We start from the raw sequence: 19,179 nt of genomic DNA on the forward strand, positions 1-19,179 counted from the left end.
ACTGTCTGAGTTCAGTCATTGATGTTGGGTGAGAAGTCCAGAAGAGCAGTCGGTGTTCCAGTTCATCTATTGTTCACTTGTGTTGAGGTTTGGGCTCAGTGCTGGACATTCAAGTTTCTTCCTGAACAACCTCGACAAACCTCTTCATAGACCTCACTTTGTGCACCTAGGCAACTCAGATCTACACTTGTTCAGGTAAAGTAACCTGCACATGTGTTTTAGCCAATAATGACATTATTATTTTCCACAACACACATGTACCATGGAACATATTGAGACCAAAAAGAGATGAGATATTACTCTTACTATATTATATAATATTATACTAGTAGCAAAATAAATAAACTAAAATTGGAAAAAGGCATTCAAATGTTTAGTCATAATGTGTTTTCAATGCACGTTTGTGATGAGGTAAAATGAACACAAATGCATCAGGGTTTGCTGTGAGGCACAAGGAACAAATACACTTAGACCCCTGCAAACTGCCTAGTGTAAAATCTATCTTAGTCCTATTGAAGAACATTTATAATGCTTGAGCTTACAAAGCCATCCTCAATACAATGCAATTGCATACAAACAATGCAATGTAGAGTTGTGTATCACCCAACATTGATAGATTGTATGAATATACAGTTTGGGCTAGAAGGAAATCAGCCAAGGCCTCACGTATTCACAACTCATAATTGTCTTGCAACTATTTGTTGTGATGTTGTTCTTGGTCCAAAATCGACTGTCATTAGCAGAGGCATAGCTACACACAAAAGTAAGCAATTACTTAGAACCCTACGTTTGAGGGAACCTTCTCAGAGCTGCCATAATATTAATGAAGTTAGAATATATGTTACTTATATGGAGTATATGTTACTTATTTGGCTAGCTTTTTAGGCACAATTCGTCAATTAGTGTTGAACGTATTGTCAGGTTGTGTTGATCGGATGGTCCATAAAAAAGTAAATACAGATTATCAAAAGCCAACACTTTTGCAAAGGCATTTTGTTGTAGTCTACATGATGTAACTAATTGGGAAAGTTGATCTTGCACTATAGCTATCGTGCAAAATATACTGTAAATGTACTTTCACACTAAAACAGCTGGGAAATGGCAAGGAGGATTCCTTGCATTTTTAGTACTTGGGCCCTCACTGTCCCTAGAATTGTCTCTGGTCATAAAACCTTAATTCAATTTAATTATTTGGCTGATGCCAAAGTGAAATTTAATATAATGTTCCAAAATATATTGTCTCTAAGTGTCTTAGCTCTGCTAGCTCAACACTCACTGCTTAACTGATTTGTCCATGTACATTTATTTGTGTAGCGTATGAGGACGTCCATGTATAGACTCGATTATTTCCTGATAAAGACTAAATCAAGTGTTCAATTATCGATATGAAAACATTAGTAATGTATTAGTAGATGCTATTTAGTAGTCATTATATTAAAGTGTCATCAAGATATTTGTAAAATGCTGCAAAAAATTACGTACAAACATTAAGAAAAAGCCACATTTTTTATATTGCCATTTTAAATGCATTTATTTACCTTTGACTTTTCCCAACAAACTAAATCCAATACAATTCACCAGAATTTACGAGTGGGGAGGAGAGATCATGATACATTGTTTTTGGCCCTGTGTCAGCATATTTACAAAAAGAAATATATAACCACATGGGTAAAAAGCTTTGTTGAATGTGTTCCAGTGTTTTAAACAGTAATGGAAAAGTTTTTTTAAATCTCTTTGTAATAAAAGCGTATTTAGCGAGCCACATCAATTCTTTCAAGCCTGAATATTCAAAACTATAATTGATAAATATTTCAAAAAATTGAAAATTCTAAATTTGAATTGTGAAGTGTATTCTGGAATCTAGAGGGTGCATAGTGTACATAGTGGTGATGTCTGGGCAGATAATCTGATTTGAGTTGCTTCTTATTTGACCTGGTTTATTTGTGTTGGGTCTGAACAGGCGTGTCATTTCACTGCCTCTACCATCTGATAACCATATGCCACTTCCTTTCAGCAGTGATTCCAACAACCCTAGAGGATTAGCCACATTGCGGGGCAGGAGAGAGAATATTTGACCATATTTCTGGCCTACTTCTCACTTTTTAATGGTATTTCTTATATTTTATTACTGGTTATGATTTGCAGGTTAATTACAAATACAAAATTTAGTAGTGTTCAACATAGGACAAACAATCATAAATAAATATTTCATAATGATATTATTATCCTGTAACCCCATCATTCATGAAGCTGTTAATAATTATGTAACATGGAAATCCTGTAGGAAAAGGGAAAACGTGATGGCGCAGTGCAGCTCTGTTAGCTCATACAGCATCCTTGCAAAATGGCTGTGCCTTTGCTTATCATAGAGAAATCCATTTGCTGAGAAGTTCAAGGTCTGTTATTTTCCTGTCTATATTTGCTCTTTTGTTGAATTGTCGGATGCATTGCAGTCTTCTGGTGAACCTGCGTTGTGAAAAATGAATAAGCTTCAGGCACCTCTTGCTCCCCAGGCAGATGGATGGTGAGAGGAGATGCAATGACAGATAGCACCAGCTCACAACAGACAAGACACTAAATGGATTTATGGAAGATCACAGATGTCAGGCTGGGGCTAGATCGCTGAGCATTATGATCGTGCCATTTTTGTTGCTCATATAATTGCTGACAATGATTTAATGGCTCAATACCGGCTGTTGTTGTTTTTCATTAAAATTGTTGTGAAAGCTTTATAAACGAGTCTAATTTCCTTAAGTTTTTTAGAGTTGTTAGACTTTTTTTAATTGCCACTCTAAGTAGCCCAGGCATATTTTAAAAAAGCAATACAGAGATAAATACAAATGCAGCAGTGTTTAGTGGGATATTTTGGAGGCAGTTTTATCAATTAGCTTACACTAGTTTTATCTTTTCACTCAACATAAGAATGACATAAAGTCTATAAGTGAATTCCAAACCATGTGATGCCATCAAACTGCTGCTCTTGCTAAATCTCAGGGTGGCTGAGCTCTCTTGCTCTCTTCCGAGTTCTTGAACTAACAGATGCCCACGATTGGCTAGTGTTTATCTGATTGAAAGGTGATAAAGTATGCAATCCTTCTACCAGAATACAGCCAGTTGGGTTTTCTTGATCTTCGCACCACCTCCCAGATGAGAGGAAATTGATTTCTGCTGATAAGGTGAATGCTTTTTCTGTTGCACCATGAAGGATCCCTAAACAGTAGTTTTATAGTGTTAAATTTCAGCACCACCTTGATCAGTTACAGCATTTTGGCCTGATTCCATGTCGACAAGACTAATTTATTTTTCCACTCCTTGCTTGGCGAGCAATCGGATGCTTATTTCGTCTCCAGTGGTAACCTCTTGTCAAACATTAAATCTAATTTCAGCAATCACAGTCAGTTTTCACTGCGCTGTAAAATGAACATGAGGCTTTCTGAATATTTTATTGGGAAGATCAGGCAGGAGAGTATGGTGAGAAGCATTCATCCCCTGTAGAAAATCTAGTCAGAAGGGCTTCTCCCCTCCTGCTGGGGCCGAACAGCTTTCTGGTGTGTTTGTGAATTAGCAGAGCGAGGTGTTTCTCCTTCAAGGAGGCTTGCACTGCTTCAGAGTCACCGCAAGCTCCCAGAGTGCAACACAACAAGGCAAATAAAAAGCCACAGGGAATACTGTAAGATAGAACCGAAAGAAATGAGGGAACGTGTGTGTGTGTGTGTGTGTGTGTGTGTGTGTGTGTGCGTGTGCGTGTGCGTGTGCGTGTGTGTGTGTGTGTGTGTGTGTGTGTGTGTGTGTGTGTGTGTGTGTGTGTCAAAAAGATTATTGTATAGATGTCCTTATTATACATCGGCACGCCCAAATCATAGTCTAAGTGCATAATTAAGTTCTCAATAATAAGGCTGTCAAATGCTGCCTATAGCTGCAACGATTTTTCCCTGCTTTGTCCCTCTGTATGTGACAGGCTGCACTATAAGGCCATTTTCTGCAGGCATTTTATTTGGTGAAAATTGAAAACAAATTTCACAGACACAAACCCCAGGGAGCACTTAAGTGCTCAGGGATGCAACTTATCAAATAGCAAATATCAAATAGAAAGCTAGAAAGCTAAGGATAGTCGTATCATGCTGAGAAGGTATGAAATGAAAGAGGTACTGGAATAGACTGAGCTGTTTGTGTCTGATGCATAATGAGGAGGCAAAGATTGCTTGGCTAAATGGAACCATGGATTTCATATGGCTCGTGGAGTTCATTTAGCAGACACTTTCTTTTAGCCGTGTCTTCTGATGCCCACTTAGTGTAATAAAATAATGCAGTTCTATTGTGTATTTTGAATTACTGCCTCATTTTCTCAAGATTTGCAAACGTAATGTTCCTTCGCCAAGCCACACTTGATCAACTGGAGGAAAACACTTGTGTCTGTGCTGGTGCTATACCATTTGCTGTATGATTTAGCATCATTTAGTCATTACAGTAGCACATATACAATAGACAATAATGCTGCCATTTGCTGCATTATTTAGCCATTTAGCATAGAAGTTGTTTTTCTTCTTTAATGATCCACAAGATTTTAGCATCCCTTTGGGTTGTTATTACTATTTTTTCCCAGTCCAAAAGAATCTGCTCTGACAGAATCGTGAATTTACGTCGACATTACTCATACTGAATTTACAACTTTGGTGCAAAAGTGGCTGGCAAAATTGATGACAGAGCCCCTCCTTCCCTCCCTCGTCGAAGGCCGTTCTTTGCTGTCCGGTCTGAGAGAAAGTAGAGGAGGACGCCTGTGTCTTGATTTAGGCATGATAGCAAGAGGGAAGACCTGACCGTGGCTCTGAGCTTTGAGCAGGACAAGAAGGAGGAGGCCATCCATCAAGCGTCTCAGAGTGCAGCCCAGGAGTCTCTCGTACATACACCCCAGCTCATGATGGATGGCTATATCACATGGCTTTCTTATTATTTCAAAAGAGGCCAAAGGAAAGGAGTGAGTGATTTCAAACACTGGAACATTTAGTTGTGCGGGTGAATCCATGTCTTTGCTATGAACCTAATCTATTTAAAGGGTCGGACCTTAGTGGCAGTGCTTTTTATTTGATGGCTACTCTTTGGAAATGAGGCCAGCCAAAGAACAGTGCTATCTCCTCAACATACTGTACAGTAGCAAGGGTTTAAAACTTCAAATACTATCTGTGTATTTAGATATGTAGTTACTGCAAGCACAATATAGATACAGAAAAATCTACAGGTTTCTTTCTGTAATGTCTAACAAGAATAGACTCAATTGTAGACAGGTTTTATTCACTTCCTACATTTATGTTCTTAGCTTTTTGCATATGGAGTCCTAACTTCCTGAAAGAGACTAGATTTTGGGGTAAAATATCTTTAAGCATGCATGAATCATTCCAAAAGGCCCAGGACCTCTAGATGCATAATATAATATCCTCAAATCATGAGTGATCTAATCTCAGCAGTTATGTGGACTTGTCCTTGTAAGCAGTCTATATTTTTCTCCAAATATGCCAGTGGGTTTTATATATATATATATATATATATATATATATATATATATATATATATATATATATATATATATATATGCCAAAAACACAATTTATTTTTCCAAAAAAGTTTTTATTTATATTTATAAATTGAAAATCAACTTCAACTCTGGGATCCTTCCTGTATACACTCAGAAAAAGGAACAGGTGGTCAGTCAGATTTATTATATATAGTTTACATAAATATATTACAGTTCTCACCAAAAAGTGGTTTTGTTGTTTATACTAAAATTAAACGATTTCGTTTAAATACGTTTATTAAATACCAGACTGAATTATGTAACATGAGCATAATCATTCTATGTATTATTAACATAAACCGATTAGATTGTTAAATCAACTGGAAATACAAAAATAGTATTAAATTTAGGGACTGTGAGAATAATTGCATACAACAAACTTTTCTGGTAATGTTGCAGACTGTCTCTCTCTCTCACACACACACACACACACACACACACACACACACACACACATACACACACACACACACACACACACACACCCAACACACGGACACACTCTTGTCCCTACCATAATTAGCCTTACCACAGGTGGCCCTGCCATAAGTATTCTTTTTGTTACCAACTACAGGAACTAAGGGAAGTATAGGTTTATATCCCTATAAGGTCTGACTTCATTGGGGCAACTGAGAGGTCACTTAAACATAGATGCACACACATACCAACACACACTCACTACACCCTCCCTCTTCTTGTACGACTATATATTCCTGCTTTTCCTAATAAACTTTGGAACTTCTCTTTGAAAGACTGACTTGTGTGTGTTTCATTGAGACTTCCCCAAGGCTTTGTGGAGAACAGAAACAAAGCAGAGGACCGAGAGGATGAACTTTAGGTTAACCTGCCCAGGCGGCAGATGAAAAGAGGGTTAACCTGTCCTAGCGATGGATGAGAATTCCTTACAGTTCTATATAACATGGATGGTAGAATATCTAAGTGGTAATGTAGATGTTGCAAGACACCAGAGCTGTAAGTTTGATTCTCAGCTGTTTGATTTTATTCAGGGGTTTGAAAATACACGCCTAATTCATGTTGAATCTAAAAAATAATTGTGTTGTCATTATTACTTGAATTAAGTCAATTCGACAATCTTTTTTTTTCACTGAACGCTCATGTGAATAGGGAAAAATGTAGAGTTGCATATGTTCGGGTCCCTTATAGCAGAGGGAGCAGGGTGTCTTTTTGCCTAACATCCTATTACAGATCTGCATAAACAAAGATTTATAACTAACCCATGTCAACAAAGAACATTGTTTTATAAGGCCCTGCACTCAGCCATGTCCAAATGCTATATTAATATCTGGTCCACATTATGTACAATTATTCATGAAACCAAATGTCAAAAATGATATTTATGACTGTTGGCAATGCATCACTGATGTGTGTTAGCTGAACATTCATGAACTGAACAGTAAATCACATGAGCTCAGTACGCTGAAAGGTCTTTACTTACCCAGTCTGAAGTCAAGTTAATGTCTTGTATGTTAATGTCTTCATTTGTAGCTTGGAAGGCGTTGGTGTTCTGATCAACCCCTATAAACCTAATTAGAATATTTGTCATGAGGTCATATCCTCACATGGGTTTTTATACCACTGCTTTGCGAATGACAGTCAACTCCTCCTCTTCTCTACTTCCCTTCCTCAGACACTCATGTTTGGCAGATATTTCATCATTTACATTCAAATTTAAACTCAACTAAACTGTTCAGGTGATTCATCCGCAAGTCAGGAACTTGTGATCATCCTGGATAACTCCCTAGATATCTCACTTTCGATCACTGAGTACAACCTTGGGTTAACCGTGGACAATCAACTGTCCTTTTCCTCTAACATTGCTAATCTGACACTTGTGTCGATTTCTCCTTTACAGTGTCAGAAGGATTTGTCCATTTCTGTCCACACAGGCCACTTAGGTGCTTGTTCAGTCCCTTATCAATTCACTCCTAGCAGGTCTGCCTCTAAGCACCATTCAACCTCTGCAGCTGATCCAGAATGCAGCTGCATGATATGTTTTTTAACCTTCCCAAGTTCTCCGACACCACCCCATTGTCGTGCTTCCCCCAGCTGCCGTATCAGATTTAAAACACTGATGCTTGCCTACATAGTCAAAAATGGACCAGCACACACTTACCTCAAAGCACTTATCACACTTCACACTGCACCATGTTCCCTCAGATTCTTTAGCACTGCTTAACTGGACCCATCATCTCTCAGTGTACAGCGGAGGTACAGCATGCATCAAGACTCTTCTCTGTTCTGGTATCTAGGTTGTGAAATGAACTTCAGATAGATGTCTGAGTCACTGTTCATCTGTGTCACTGTCTTTAAATGATATCTAAAGACCTACTTTTCCTGAAGTACCTAAACTAGCATTTTAATTTAAAAAACTTGATGTCTGTGTGCATTTTCTACTATATTACATCCGAACAGAGTTCCTAAAGTGACTGTATTCGTAGTCTGTGACCTAGTGAACCAGTTGCAGGATGAATTTATTCATAGAGACTTACAGTAAAAGCACCTCTGAAAGTCGCTCTGCATAAGGATGTCTGCCAAACACCGCAAATGTAAATGAAAATTTTTACACATACATGTAGGTGGTACTTCACAGTGGATAGCTCACATTCACATTCAGTCAATGTCAGTAGCTAACTCATTTCAATACAGCTCATTTGCATTCTGAGTCTTCCTATTTACAACACATTGAGTGCCATTAACAGTTGCTTTGCCTGCATTCAGTGCAAATCAGCATCATAAACAGGGACACAGAGCTATTTCATGACTCCCAAGGTCATCCAGCCTAAACGTGTTCAAAAGCCTGGTTCCCTAAATTGTATTTATAACTGTTTAAGAATTTCTGTATCCACTTTTTTTGATTTCTGGATGTCAGTAAACATCTGTATGTTTTGTATCAAATGTTCTTTGGTATTCATTATGGTCTTGGATGATAAAGGGGTTTTACAACTTCATATACTGTACACCTTCATATGGACACAGAATCTAGTTAAAAGAGTGAGCAACCTGAAGAGCAAATTAAAAATAATATATAAAATGTAAAAAATTTAAAAAACTATATTTTTGATACCAGAAGTAATTATTCGTGTCCTAAATCATTTTTCATATTGTGTAGATAAATCGAGTGACTGTTTTGTGCATGTTTATTTCATGCAATTATTTTTGCCTTTATTTACAGTAGCATCCTGGTATAATTCAGGAAGTCAATGTATGTATCTAACATGTATGAAATATGAAAGGAACAGCATCTAAAATCTCCCATTCTGAAGGAGAGTATCTTAAACCACTGTTGAAATTAATAGAAGCACAGAAGGACTGCAGCTGCAGTCGATCAACTATGTTCGGTTACAGTATATGCTTATTCTTGAATCCATATATGTTCTGTTGTCCAGTCTGTGAAGCGTAAAGTATTGTGTCTTTAAGAGATACGAGCTGTGGAGCTGATTTGTAGTCGAGACTCTCCTCTAGTCCCTGCATGTTTGCCAGAGAGAGGGACATACAGAGCAATAGAGAGAGGGAGGGTGAGACAGAGAGGGAGGGAGAGAGAGATGGTGCGTAGAGGAGAGGAGGCACAGGATGTGGGACACAACAGAATCCAGTGCAGCACTGTGTTATTTATCGAAGATGCTACACAGTACACTGACAACAATGATATCCTTTAGTAGTGTGTTCCTCAGGTGCATCAACCAAACAAGAGGACTATGCCATGCTTTACACAGCAGATCAAATTCGGGGACTACAGCATCCTCTTTATTTTATTTATTTTCCTCTTCATTGTACTCCTGTTTTTCTCCTTAAGCCCAAACAGGGAATATGTGAGGACAAGTGTGAGTCTCAGTGACAGGAGTTCTTGTTATCTCCAGTTGTAAAGCTGAGTCACTAGAGGACTGCATTTTGGGAGAAACATTGTTTGATTCTAGCAGACATCTGGTATGCCGTCATTGCCTGGGGAAACGACTGATAAAAGGGAGAGCAACGCGAATGAAAGTTTCATGGGCTACTGTACCTGGATTATTGTGAGAGAGAAAGAGGAAAAAAACAAAGAGAGAGAATTGTCGGGAGAATGATCCATGCCCTGAAGTAAGGATTTTAATGATTTATAGCACAACATATTACAAAATTTTCTCAGGATTTTTTGAGGTGGAAGCAGGGATGAGAGAGGATTTTAGGGGTCACTCTAATGTTTTTAAAGTGAGACTCATTATGTTTTTTTAGCCCTTACTTTTCTTGATTGTTTAGCCTTAATAGCATCAAATTTTGTTCCGTAAAGTAGTTTATTAGAATTAAGGAGTACAAGCCGCATCTCTGTTGTTAGATGAGGGAGAGTCGGTGGTGGTAAGATGAAAGTACAGTCTCAGCTGTGCCTTCTAATTCGAGATGGTTCTGTTATTATTCCAGTAAAACTTAAGGCATGACAGTGTAGGGCTGGGTGGTGATCATGCTCAGAAAGTGAAATTAGCTTAATTGTAAAAACAAAAGAAAATGTATTTTTTGTGTAATGATCATCTGCCTTATTTATGGGAAGATTTTTGATGGTATCAATTCAAGTTATATTCAAAAAGTCCAGGAAACAATATGTCCAGGACATGTTTACATCTGGAGTCAATCATTTCATTCACATGGAGTGTATGTCCAAACAAACCACCTCGTTCCAGTACAGACTTACACTAAACCACACCCCCACCTGGTACACATTTTCTCCCTGTAATCATCATTGCAGGAGTCACTGCAACAAATCTCATGGTGTTTCAGTGGCCTTAGATGCCCGGCCTGGTACCAGAGTCTGATACACTTCAAGAAACATGGCCGTGATGTAGACGTATCCCGCCTTGCACCCAGTGTTCCCAGGATAAACACCACAACTCTGACCAGGATATAGAGGTTACTGACCAACAACAGGCCTTTTCTACTTGCCTTTTTACAAAAACACACATTTAAAATGATCATGAATAACAAGATTTACTCACCACTGAGTGCTTCAAACAAAACTCTTTCATATCTTTTAATGAGGGCATCATCTTTTTTAGTCCAATTATATCTTTCTTATTAAGGCTTTGCAGCATGAAAGAATATTTCAACTCATGGAAACTGTTACTTGAAATTCTACAGAAGGACTATCAGATTACAACCATTACCAAGATTCTGAAGAAGATATCAAACTGAGATTAAGAGGTTGAGAGTATGCTATTATTGATCCTTTACACTACCAGTATTAGACCATAGACAGGACTAACTTTTACAGTGGAACCAACCAAAGTCAACCAAATGCCTGAATGCAACTAAGAGGTTGATCATGAGAGCATGGAATAATGGAATAGTTGATAAGAACCCTGAGTTACTATTCTGTACCTTGCTAATAACTTGTTAAAGCATATTACTAGCAATAGAACCAACGTACGCTAAAGCCACTTTTATGATATTAGAGTATAATAAACAGACATATAATGAATAGCCAGAGAGTTGCAAGCAAAGGTGGGCTGGAGTGTTCAGGTAGTGTTCTTGCTTCATAGCTCCAGGGTCTGGATGCTGAGATCTAGTTACTGTCAGTGTGGAGCTTTGTATATTCTTTCTGTATTTGTGTCCATTTCCTCTGGGTTCCTCCAGCGCTATGTCCCAGAAACATGGTGGTAGTTGGAATAACTGCCACGAAATTGCCCCAGATGTGAATGAGTCTGAGTATGTGTCTGAGAGATGTGGAGAGGATTCCTATCAAGAGTGCACTCGTGCCTTGTGCTCAGTGTTCCCATGAATCTGACCAAAGTAAAGTGATTAATGAGGATGACTGCCTGAACGAACCAACTTTTATTCCATGCAGGAATTTATTCTTAATGTACTTTTCTTAGACAATATCTAAAATGGTGTATTGTAAATAAATAAAATGCACACACAAATGTGTTTATGCAAATGTATGCACATTTGTTTTCATGTAAATGTTAATTAGTGCATGTGACTTGGGAAGTGGATTGTAGCGTCTCTTGTTCCTGTTTGCTATCTTTAATTTTCATCTGATTGATATTAAGGGATATAGACATTAGCAGAAGATACAGATCATCATTCAGATGCTTGAAATAACTGCTAATTGCAAACTGATGAAATAGTTCTTCTGGTTGACATAATGAGGTCTGTCTAAGCGCCTGAAAATCCAATCTTCAGGGGCATTCACCTTCATCAGAATGACTCAATACAGAATGAATGCCATAATCAAGCTAATCAACTCATCAGCTTCTAAGCTGGTTTCTAATTAGAGTGGGCCACTAACAGCACCAGCACTTGATCTAACATGAGGGGGATCAAAAAGTATGGAGAGCTGGAGGCTAAACCATTTTTGTTTTGAGCCATAAGAAAATGCTGAATTGTGCTTTATCTAGTCTTCATATTTCAGCTGATGATGAGCATGCTGATAAAAAAGATGTCATCACATCATTACATTTACTCCTCTGTGCAAGACCATAGCTTCACAGAGCACAGCTCATCAGGTCCAGGTTCTTCATACATGTCCTCTAGTTGCTTTAGCAGTGAAGTTCTTGTACTTGTCAAACCCATTCTTCTAACCAAACAGAACAACTCTAACATTCACATGTTCTTACACAGGGGCTGGTTTCACTTTCCATTTCCATGATCTCACTCTGCAATGCAATGCTGAAAATGAAATTTGCAATCTCAGGAGAAAAGAGGCTACACCAAGCGAGGGAACACATTGACTTTCATGGGTTGCTCTTGATTTCATTTGGCCTGTATTTTTGCATCCCTTGTGCCACATGGGAAAGGTCAGAGGGCTGGGCTGTTGTAATGAAAGCTGACAGATAAGACCAGCCAAAGAAAGATCTCATGAGGCCACTGAGGGTTGAAGCGTCTGGAAGTGTCAGATATGATTGAAACCTGTCTAAATGCTGTCCGTCTCAGCACAAAGCCAACTGTGGGGCCATAGTTTACCCTTCCACTGCATACTTCTCGTCATTCATATTCTGTTCAGCGGCGTCTCAGCTGTTAGACCATATCACAGTTCTATGCGGTTGGCAGTTCGCTATCAAATCAAGGAGCTTTGAGGCTATTCTATATAGAATCTAATACGTTTTGTTAGCTTAATGGATGCATCTAGAGACACTGGAGGTTAAAGATCTCACTCAAGCCATGGTAGGGCAAAACAGTGGTACTGGTATGTCAAATTCTGCCAATCCTAGAGTGCTGGGTGGGAATGACTGTCTGTTTTCCTCCTATTTTCCTCCATTCACATTACATAGTTTTCTTTACTCATACTGGATGTGTGGAAGTGATATCTGCCTTTTTATACTGAATGAACTGAAACAGCACACATGTGCACAACAATATCCTGGTCAGTTGTTTCAGAACACTACTCTGTACTATTTGTAAGTTTTTTGTGTCTTCTGTATGTCCTGTCAGTAAGTCGCAAAGTAAGGATCTAATAGTATTGTGTAACTGTTTCCTGTACATACAGCAATAAAGATTTGGATTTTGAAAGTGACGTGACATACAGCTGTGTGGTGACCCATACTCAGAATTTGGTCTCTGCATTTGACCCATCCAAAGTGCACACACACAGCAGTGAACACACACACACACACACACACACACACACACACACACACACACACACACACACACACACACACACACACCGTGAACACACACCCGGAGCAGTGAGCATGCTGTATGCCCGGGACGCAGTTGGGGGGGTTCGATGCCTTGCTCAAGGGCACCTCAGTCATGGCCGGTCCGAGACTCGAACCCACAACCTTAGTCAGACTCTCTAACCATTAGGCCACAACTTGCCCCATTTGAATAGTTTTGTCATAATAGTTTAGAATAGTTTTGCAGCATAATTCCAACAACTATATGTATATGCTATTTAGGAAAAAATCATATAAACTCCAAGCTAAATGTTTTCATTCAAGTTGCATGGTCACATATACTGTACTGTATGTATTCAATCTAGGGCCACATACAAAAGTGCCTCAGGTCTGATTTGAAAAGATTGGATTTGAAAGCACTGGATCCATAGCCATAAAAACTTTTTTTTCAGATTTGTGAAAAAAAAAATCAGATAAAGGTAAAAAAAAAAAAAAAATTTGATTTGGGTCACTTCAACCTGAGAACATAGCCTTGGGAGCATGTGTGTTGGTTACCAAAAACAGAATATGGCAGTTATTGCTCTCCTCCAAGCATCTCTTATATAATTTCAACCTCTGGATGAATGGGCAACAACTTTCAATTTTAACAAAATTTTAACAAAATAATATGTTTTTTATATAAAGTATAAGGTGGTCTAAGTACGAGAAGAGGGTATATTTGCTTAGGCAAACTTTTTCCAATATTTGCAGCAGAAAAGTTATACAGCCCACCAGCATCTAATCAATAGGGACCAAGAATGATGGGTGTTTTTGTTTTGTTTATCAGCCATGTTGCCTGTCGGTACTCAGTTCAGAAATCCTTTTGAGCTTCATTCCGTTGTTGCAGTCTAAGCAGTGCATGCCCTTGAGGTATGAGGTTTTGGAGGGAACATTGAACACTGAATAAACAGCTGTGTTTAAATTTCAATTGCAAAACAGCTTGCTTTAGGTAACTGGTAAACGTTATGGAGCTGTTACCAGCATAATAATATTACAATCTATCACAGAGTCATTTAGTAGAATCGGTGATTATATCTCCTAATAAATATTGGATTAAGTTCTGTTGCTCAATATTTGAGAATATTCTCCTAAATTCCAACGTTGTAAATGAATTTATACTCAAATTATAGTGTAAATTGCTTATCTACATAATAATTCTCTCACAAATTGCGAAGGGAATTATCTAAAACATCACAAGATTACAGTATTGTTTATACAGCACATGAAACAAATCTGCAAAAGTTTACAGACATGAGTTCAGCAAATTGAGCAACTTTCAGAGGAAGGCCTTCTGGGGTCCAGAGTTTTTTATTTTATTATTTATTTATTTTTATCGCATCTTCTATATCATGAGGACATGTTTACAGGAAGTTGCTTTCGATTAAATATTCCATACTGATTTTGCTTTGACTGCTCTTTTACTCTTTAATCAGCCTGCTAAATATTTGCAATGTTCCACCAGATCCACAAGGCATCATATTTCCCTCTTAGCATCAAAGTTTTTCCTGAACTTCCTGAAGATGATATCTTCTCCCTTAAAATGAATTATAGATGAATTGTTTGGCTCTGCTAATTTACTGCATGCCTCAGTGCTAATCTGCTGGATGCAAGCACAGTTTTAATGTGTTTCAGTGTTTGCTTTCTTTACCTCCTGTTTCTTACTTGTGGAACTGAGTGCTAGAAAGGGCTTAGACGTGGAAAAAGGCTTAACTCTGGGCTTTAACCTCATTAGTCTATTAAACAGACTTGAAAATAATATCACTTTGAATCAATTTCTTATTTGTGAACTCAAATTATTATAGCACATAAATTGCACATAAATAATCTGCATTGTTTAGAATTAATATGAATATTAAAAATGTATCATGACAGTGAACTAGCTATTGGACTAGCTATCTAGCACATGTACTCTTCCAACTAATAAAATATTTCTGACTGTTATAGTTATAATATCTTATAAAAAGTTGTTTGTTTTTGCTGCAATGTTTTAATGTTGAATGCGCTGCATATAGCACTTTGTGCTATGTTCATCACACCACCGATCTGGTTATATTAAAAGGTGGCATTTTCTAGTTGAAGGCTGTTCCCTAATATTCACAAATGTTACAGTGAATATTTTGTGAATAATGTTATATGCGAATATTTTACATCGCTCTGATGTTAATAAAAGACGTTATCATATGTACTGCTAGCATACATGTACAAAGAGTGATCTTAAATGAAAATCATCATAGCCAAGGAGAACATGGAGCTGGATCAGAAAGAGGGTTTCCTTTACTCAGAAAATTCATTCAGTGCTTGTGAGAGAATATAATTAATTCTAAGCATTTTCACTTCAGATGGAAATAACTTCAGACAGGCACTTAGCATGGCAGGGACTCCTCTTCCAAGATATATGCATAAGACTGACAATCCCCAGCTAAAGCTGTCTGATTTTTTTCTTACTAAAGATATGATCATGTTCCTTCTGAACACTTGATTACTGCTCTTCAGCAGAGATAATAATAATGAACAAATTGCAGTACTTAAAAATGTTTAGGATTGTCCTTGTTTAACCAAAGGATGAAGGATATAGATCAGCCCAGGTACACCATCCACCACCACCACCTCCAACACCACCACCCACACACACACACACACACACACACACACACACACACACACACACACACACACACACACACACACACACACACACACACACACACCGTCATATACGCTCTCTTTTTTATATATATATACAAAATAAATAAATAATAATTCACCAAAAAAAAGCAATTAAAAAGCATTTTATTTTTAAAATGAAAAACATGCGAATAAAACACACAGCAGTGGCATTTACCTTCCCTTTTTTATCCTAGCGCATGTTTGACAAATCACAGTGTGGGATCAGACAGCAGCAAATGCACAAAGTATCTCAGTGTTCTTACACAACTGAACCAATGTTCAGCAAAAACACATTATGTTGAATGTGCACCGGTTCATTCAGCAAAAAGTAGGACATGGTGTTGAACAGCTAGCAAAGATGTTCCCTGAAATATGAAACGCTGACCACGCTTTCTCTCCTATTTCCTAAAGGAACATTCTTCACATATGCTCCACCGTATATATGTGATATGAATGCGGAAGCGTAAAGAAGAGTATCTTTCATAATCCAGGCATTTCTTGGTTCATTCCATGGCTGATTAAGCAGACCGCCGTCGGACACATGTGACGTAGCATACACACAACTGATTCCGTGCACTTCAAGCGTTGCTGAAAAGCATAACTTCTCCCATTTGGGATCGAGGAGTCCAGAGAATTCAACTCAGTCATTTCTCTCCACATGGGCTTGATCGTAAGGACTTACTTCTTTAAGAAGAGGCATTTAATAATTAAGTATACAGGGAAAGACAAGAGCACTGGGACAGCTGTGTTAATAATTCAGTGTCAGTCTTAACAGCTAGAAAGACTTGGCTTTGCCTTATCACCTCTTCAAGTTTATCTAAGAAACTTTCATTTCAACAAAAGCCAGCGAGCTGCAAGCAGAAAGGTGAACTGTGTTCTGAATTAGGAAAAAAAAAGTATAAAAAGTAAAATGTATAGCATCACATTTACATAGAATTTACACAAGCAGACCACATCACATCCCACACATTTACTCCTTCTAACAAATCCAGACACAGCTAACATCAGCACCCATCCATCCATCCATCCATCCATTCATCAATCTAGCCAGTTATGCACCAAGCCATCCATCTATCCAGCATGAATCCTTTTTGTCATTCACTTTATTTTCAATTTAACAAAACAAAATGTACTTTACATTTATTCATTCATTTGTCAAAGCATATGCTAACTGCTGAGAGTAGCAAATTTGTCAAAATAGATCACCAAGGCATAAAGATAAAAGTGTATTCACATAAGAGTTATACAACCATTACGCACACTGATCATTTCCCTCTTTGTGAGAAACTTTTTATTGGTCTCTGCTCTACTTATGCTTGAGATTGAAACCATTAATGCGGCTGAATGTCTAGTCGTGACTCCAGAAATCCTCAGAGGTGCACTACAGATCAACGGCAGTTTTTCTCTGATAGTAAAGAAATGAAATCTGATTGCATCAAATCCACATAGCTAGGTAGCAATAAACTTGGTGTCACTGAAAATGTGCAGGGATTCCAGTGATTTTGTTGGATTTCATCTGAATGAAATAGAAAATCTTTAACATCAGCACTGCTCACACTAATTCAAACTGTTCATTTTTTTCTAAGAAGATGCTTGCATAAATCTTTAAAATTGTCATACAAGTGTAATAACATTTTTAAAATGATCTGCAATGAAAAGTAGTTGTGTAAGCCCAGCATGTGAAACTCGTGTATCTATATTGTTCTGTTACGCCTGTGTGTATCTGTACCTGGCTCACGCCTTTACCTATGGACCACTTGCATCTGCATAACATGAGCATGTTTTTTAAAATTAGCATCAGTTTAGCGTAGTATTAACTGTGTAATAACTGCACCTGCATGGTGTAACACCTGCACATGTAATACAGCCAATGTATTACATATAGCATATACAGTAACCTGCACCTGTGTAACACCAACCCATGATAACATCTAGCATAACACCTGCAGCTGTGGAACACCTGCACCTGTGTAACATCAGCCCATGTATAACATCCAGCACTTGTGCGACAACAGCAGTTGTGTAACACTTGCAGCTGTGTAACACTTGCAGCTGTGTAACACCTGCATATGTCTAACACTAGCACACATATAACATCCAGCATTTGGGTGACACCTGCACCTGTGTTACACCAGACAATGTATAACATCCAGCATGTGCGTGACACCGGCATTTGTGTAACACTTGCAGTTGTGTAGCACCTGCGCCTGTGTAATCTGAGTCCTTTAACATGTGCACATGTATAACAATACACGCTTGACTGAGTACTAACTGTGTTACAACAGCATCACCGTAACACTATAGCACCTGTCTAAACCTTTGTAACACCAGCCGTGTAACACCAGCTGTGTACAATCAGCATTTGAATAACACCTGCCTCTCTTGCACCTGCACCTTTGACTCACCCATGTCTCTGTAACACCAGAACATTTGTTAGACTTATAATTTGCAGCTGCGTGATTACATGCAACTGTGTAACTTAAGAACGTCTCTTCTATGAGGATTTGTACAGCACGAACCCCTGTGTTCGGATAGCACCTGTCTTTCACCTAAGTATCAAGAGAATCAAGAATCAGAGGACTAGTTTATAACTAAAGGGAGCATAATATGGCTGAAATAAACACAGTGTAATAAAATGTACAGTTTGTGTATGATTGTGTATAACACCACCAGTCTTAAAGCACAGACGGAATAAAGAAGAGAGAAGGAGATGAGACTGAGCCCCTATTTCTGAAATGTTAGGGAGAAAAGGTTTGAAGTGACATAACAGGGTTACTTTGTTGTTGTGTAAATACTTCACGTATGGCAGCTTTCAGGCAAGCAGAGCTTCGGCGGAGACAAAAGAAACACACTCGACAGTGTACAACTCCACTCTATTACTAAGAGAAGACATTCTTTTTCATTGAATAGGTTGAAAAAATCTGCCTCTTAGGAGCACTCCTGACAAACTGCAGGTACTCCACATTACATGACACCTTTTTATAAGACCAAAATGAGGAAAGGGAAAGGAACAGGCTGGAAAGCAGTATTTATAGGGATTATTTGGACTTAAGCACATCATATCTTGTTTACCACAACATATCTTTTGTCCTATGGCATAACCATACATAATATAGGTTTATAAAGGCATATTCATTACGGTATGATGCTATAACAGTGTTCTGGAGTACACTACAGGTTTACTTTAAAAGCTGATATTTTTTCACTGTATGCATTTAATATTGCATACAAATAAAATTTTCAGCACCTGTGAGGTCAAAAACACAATGTAAACACTCTGATTTAATGCAGTGCCACTAT

The 19,179-nt window shown here is 38.1% G+C and overlaps 1 protein-coding gene across 1 annotated transcript in view; it reads left to right on the forward strand.

Annotated features, from left to right (window-relative positions):
- The first annotated feature begins 9,145 nt into the window (after positions 1 to 9,145).
- Positions 9,146 to 19,179, forward strand: part of lrrc4cb (leucine rich repeat containing 4C, genome duplicate b) — a 37,705-nt gene continuing 27,671 nt past the window's right edge. Inside the window, exon 1 of the mRNA XM_047801718.1 lies at positions 9,146 to 9,664. The gene's annotated coding sequence lies outside the window, so the exon portion shown is untranslated. The remainder of the gene's footprint in view (positions 9,665 to 19,179) is intronic.

Source organism: Tachysurus fulvidraco, chromosome 1, assembly GCF_022655615.1.
Source record: "Tachysurus fulvidraco isolate hzauxx_2018 chromosome 1, HZAU_PFXX_2.0, whole genome shotgun sequence".
Taxonomy (NCBI): domain Eukaryota; kingdom Metazoa; phylum Chordata; class Actinopteri; order Siluriformes; family Bagridae; genus Tachysurus; species Tachysurus fulvidraco.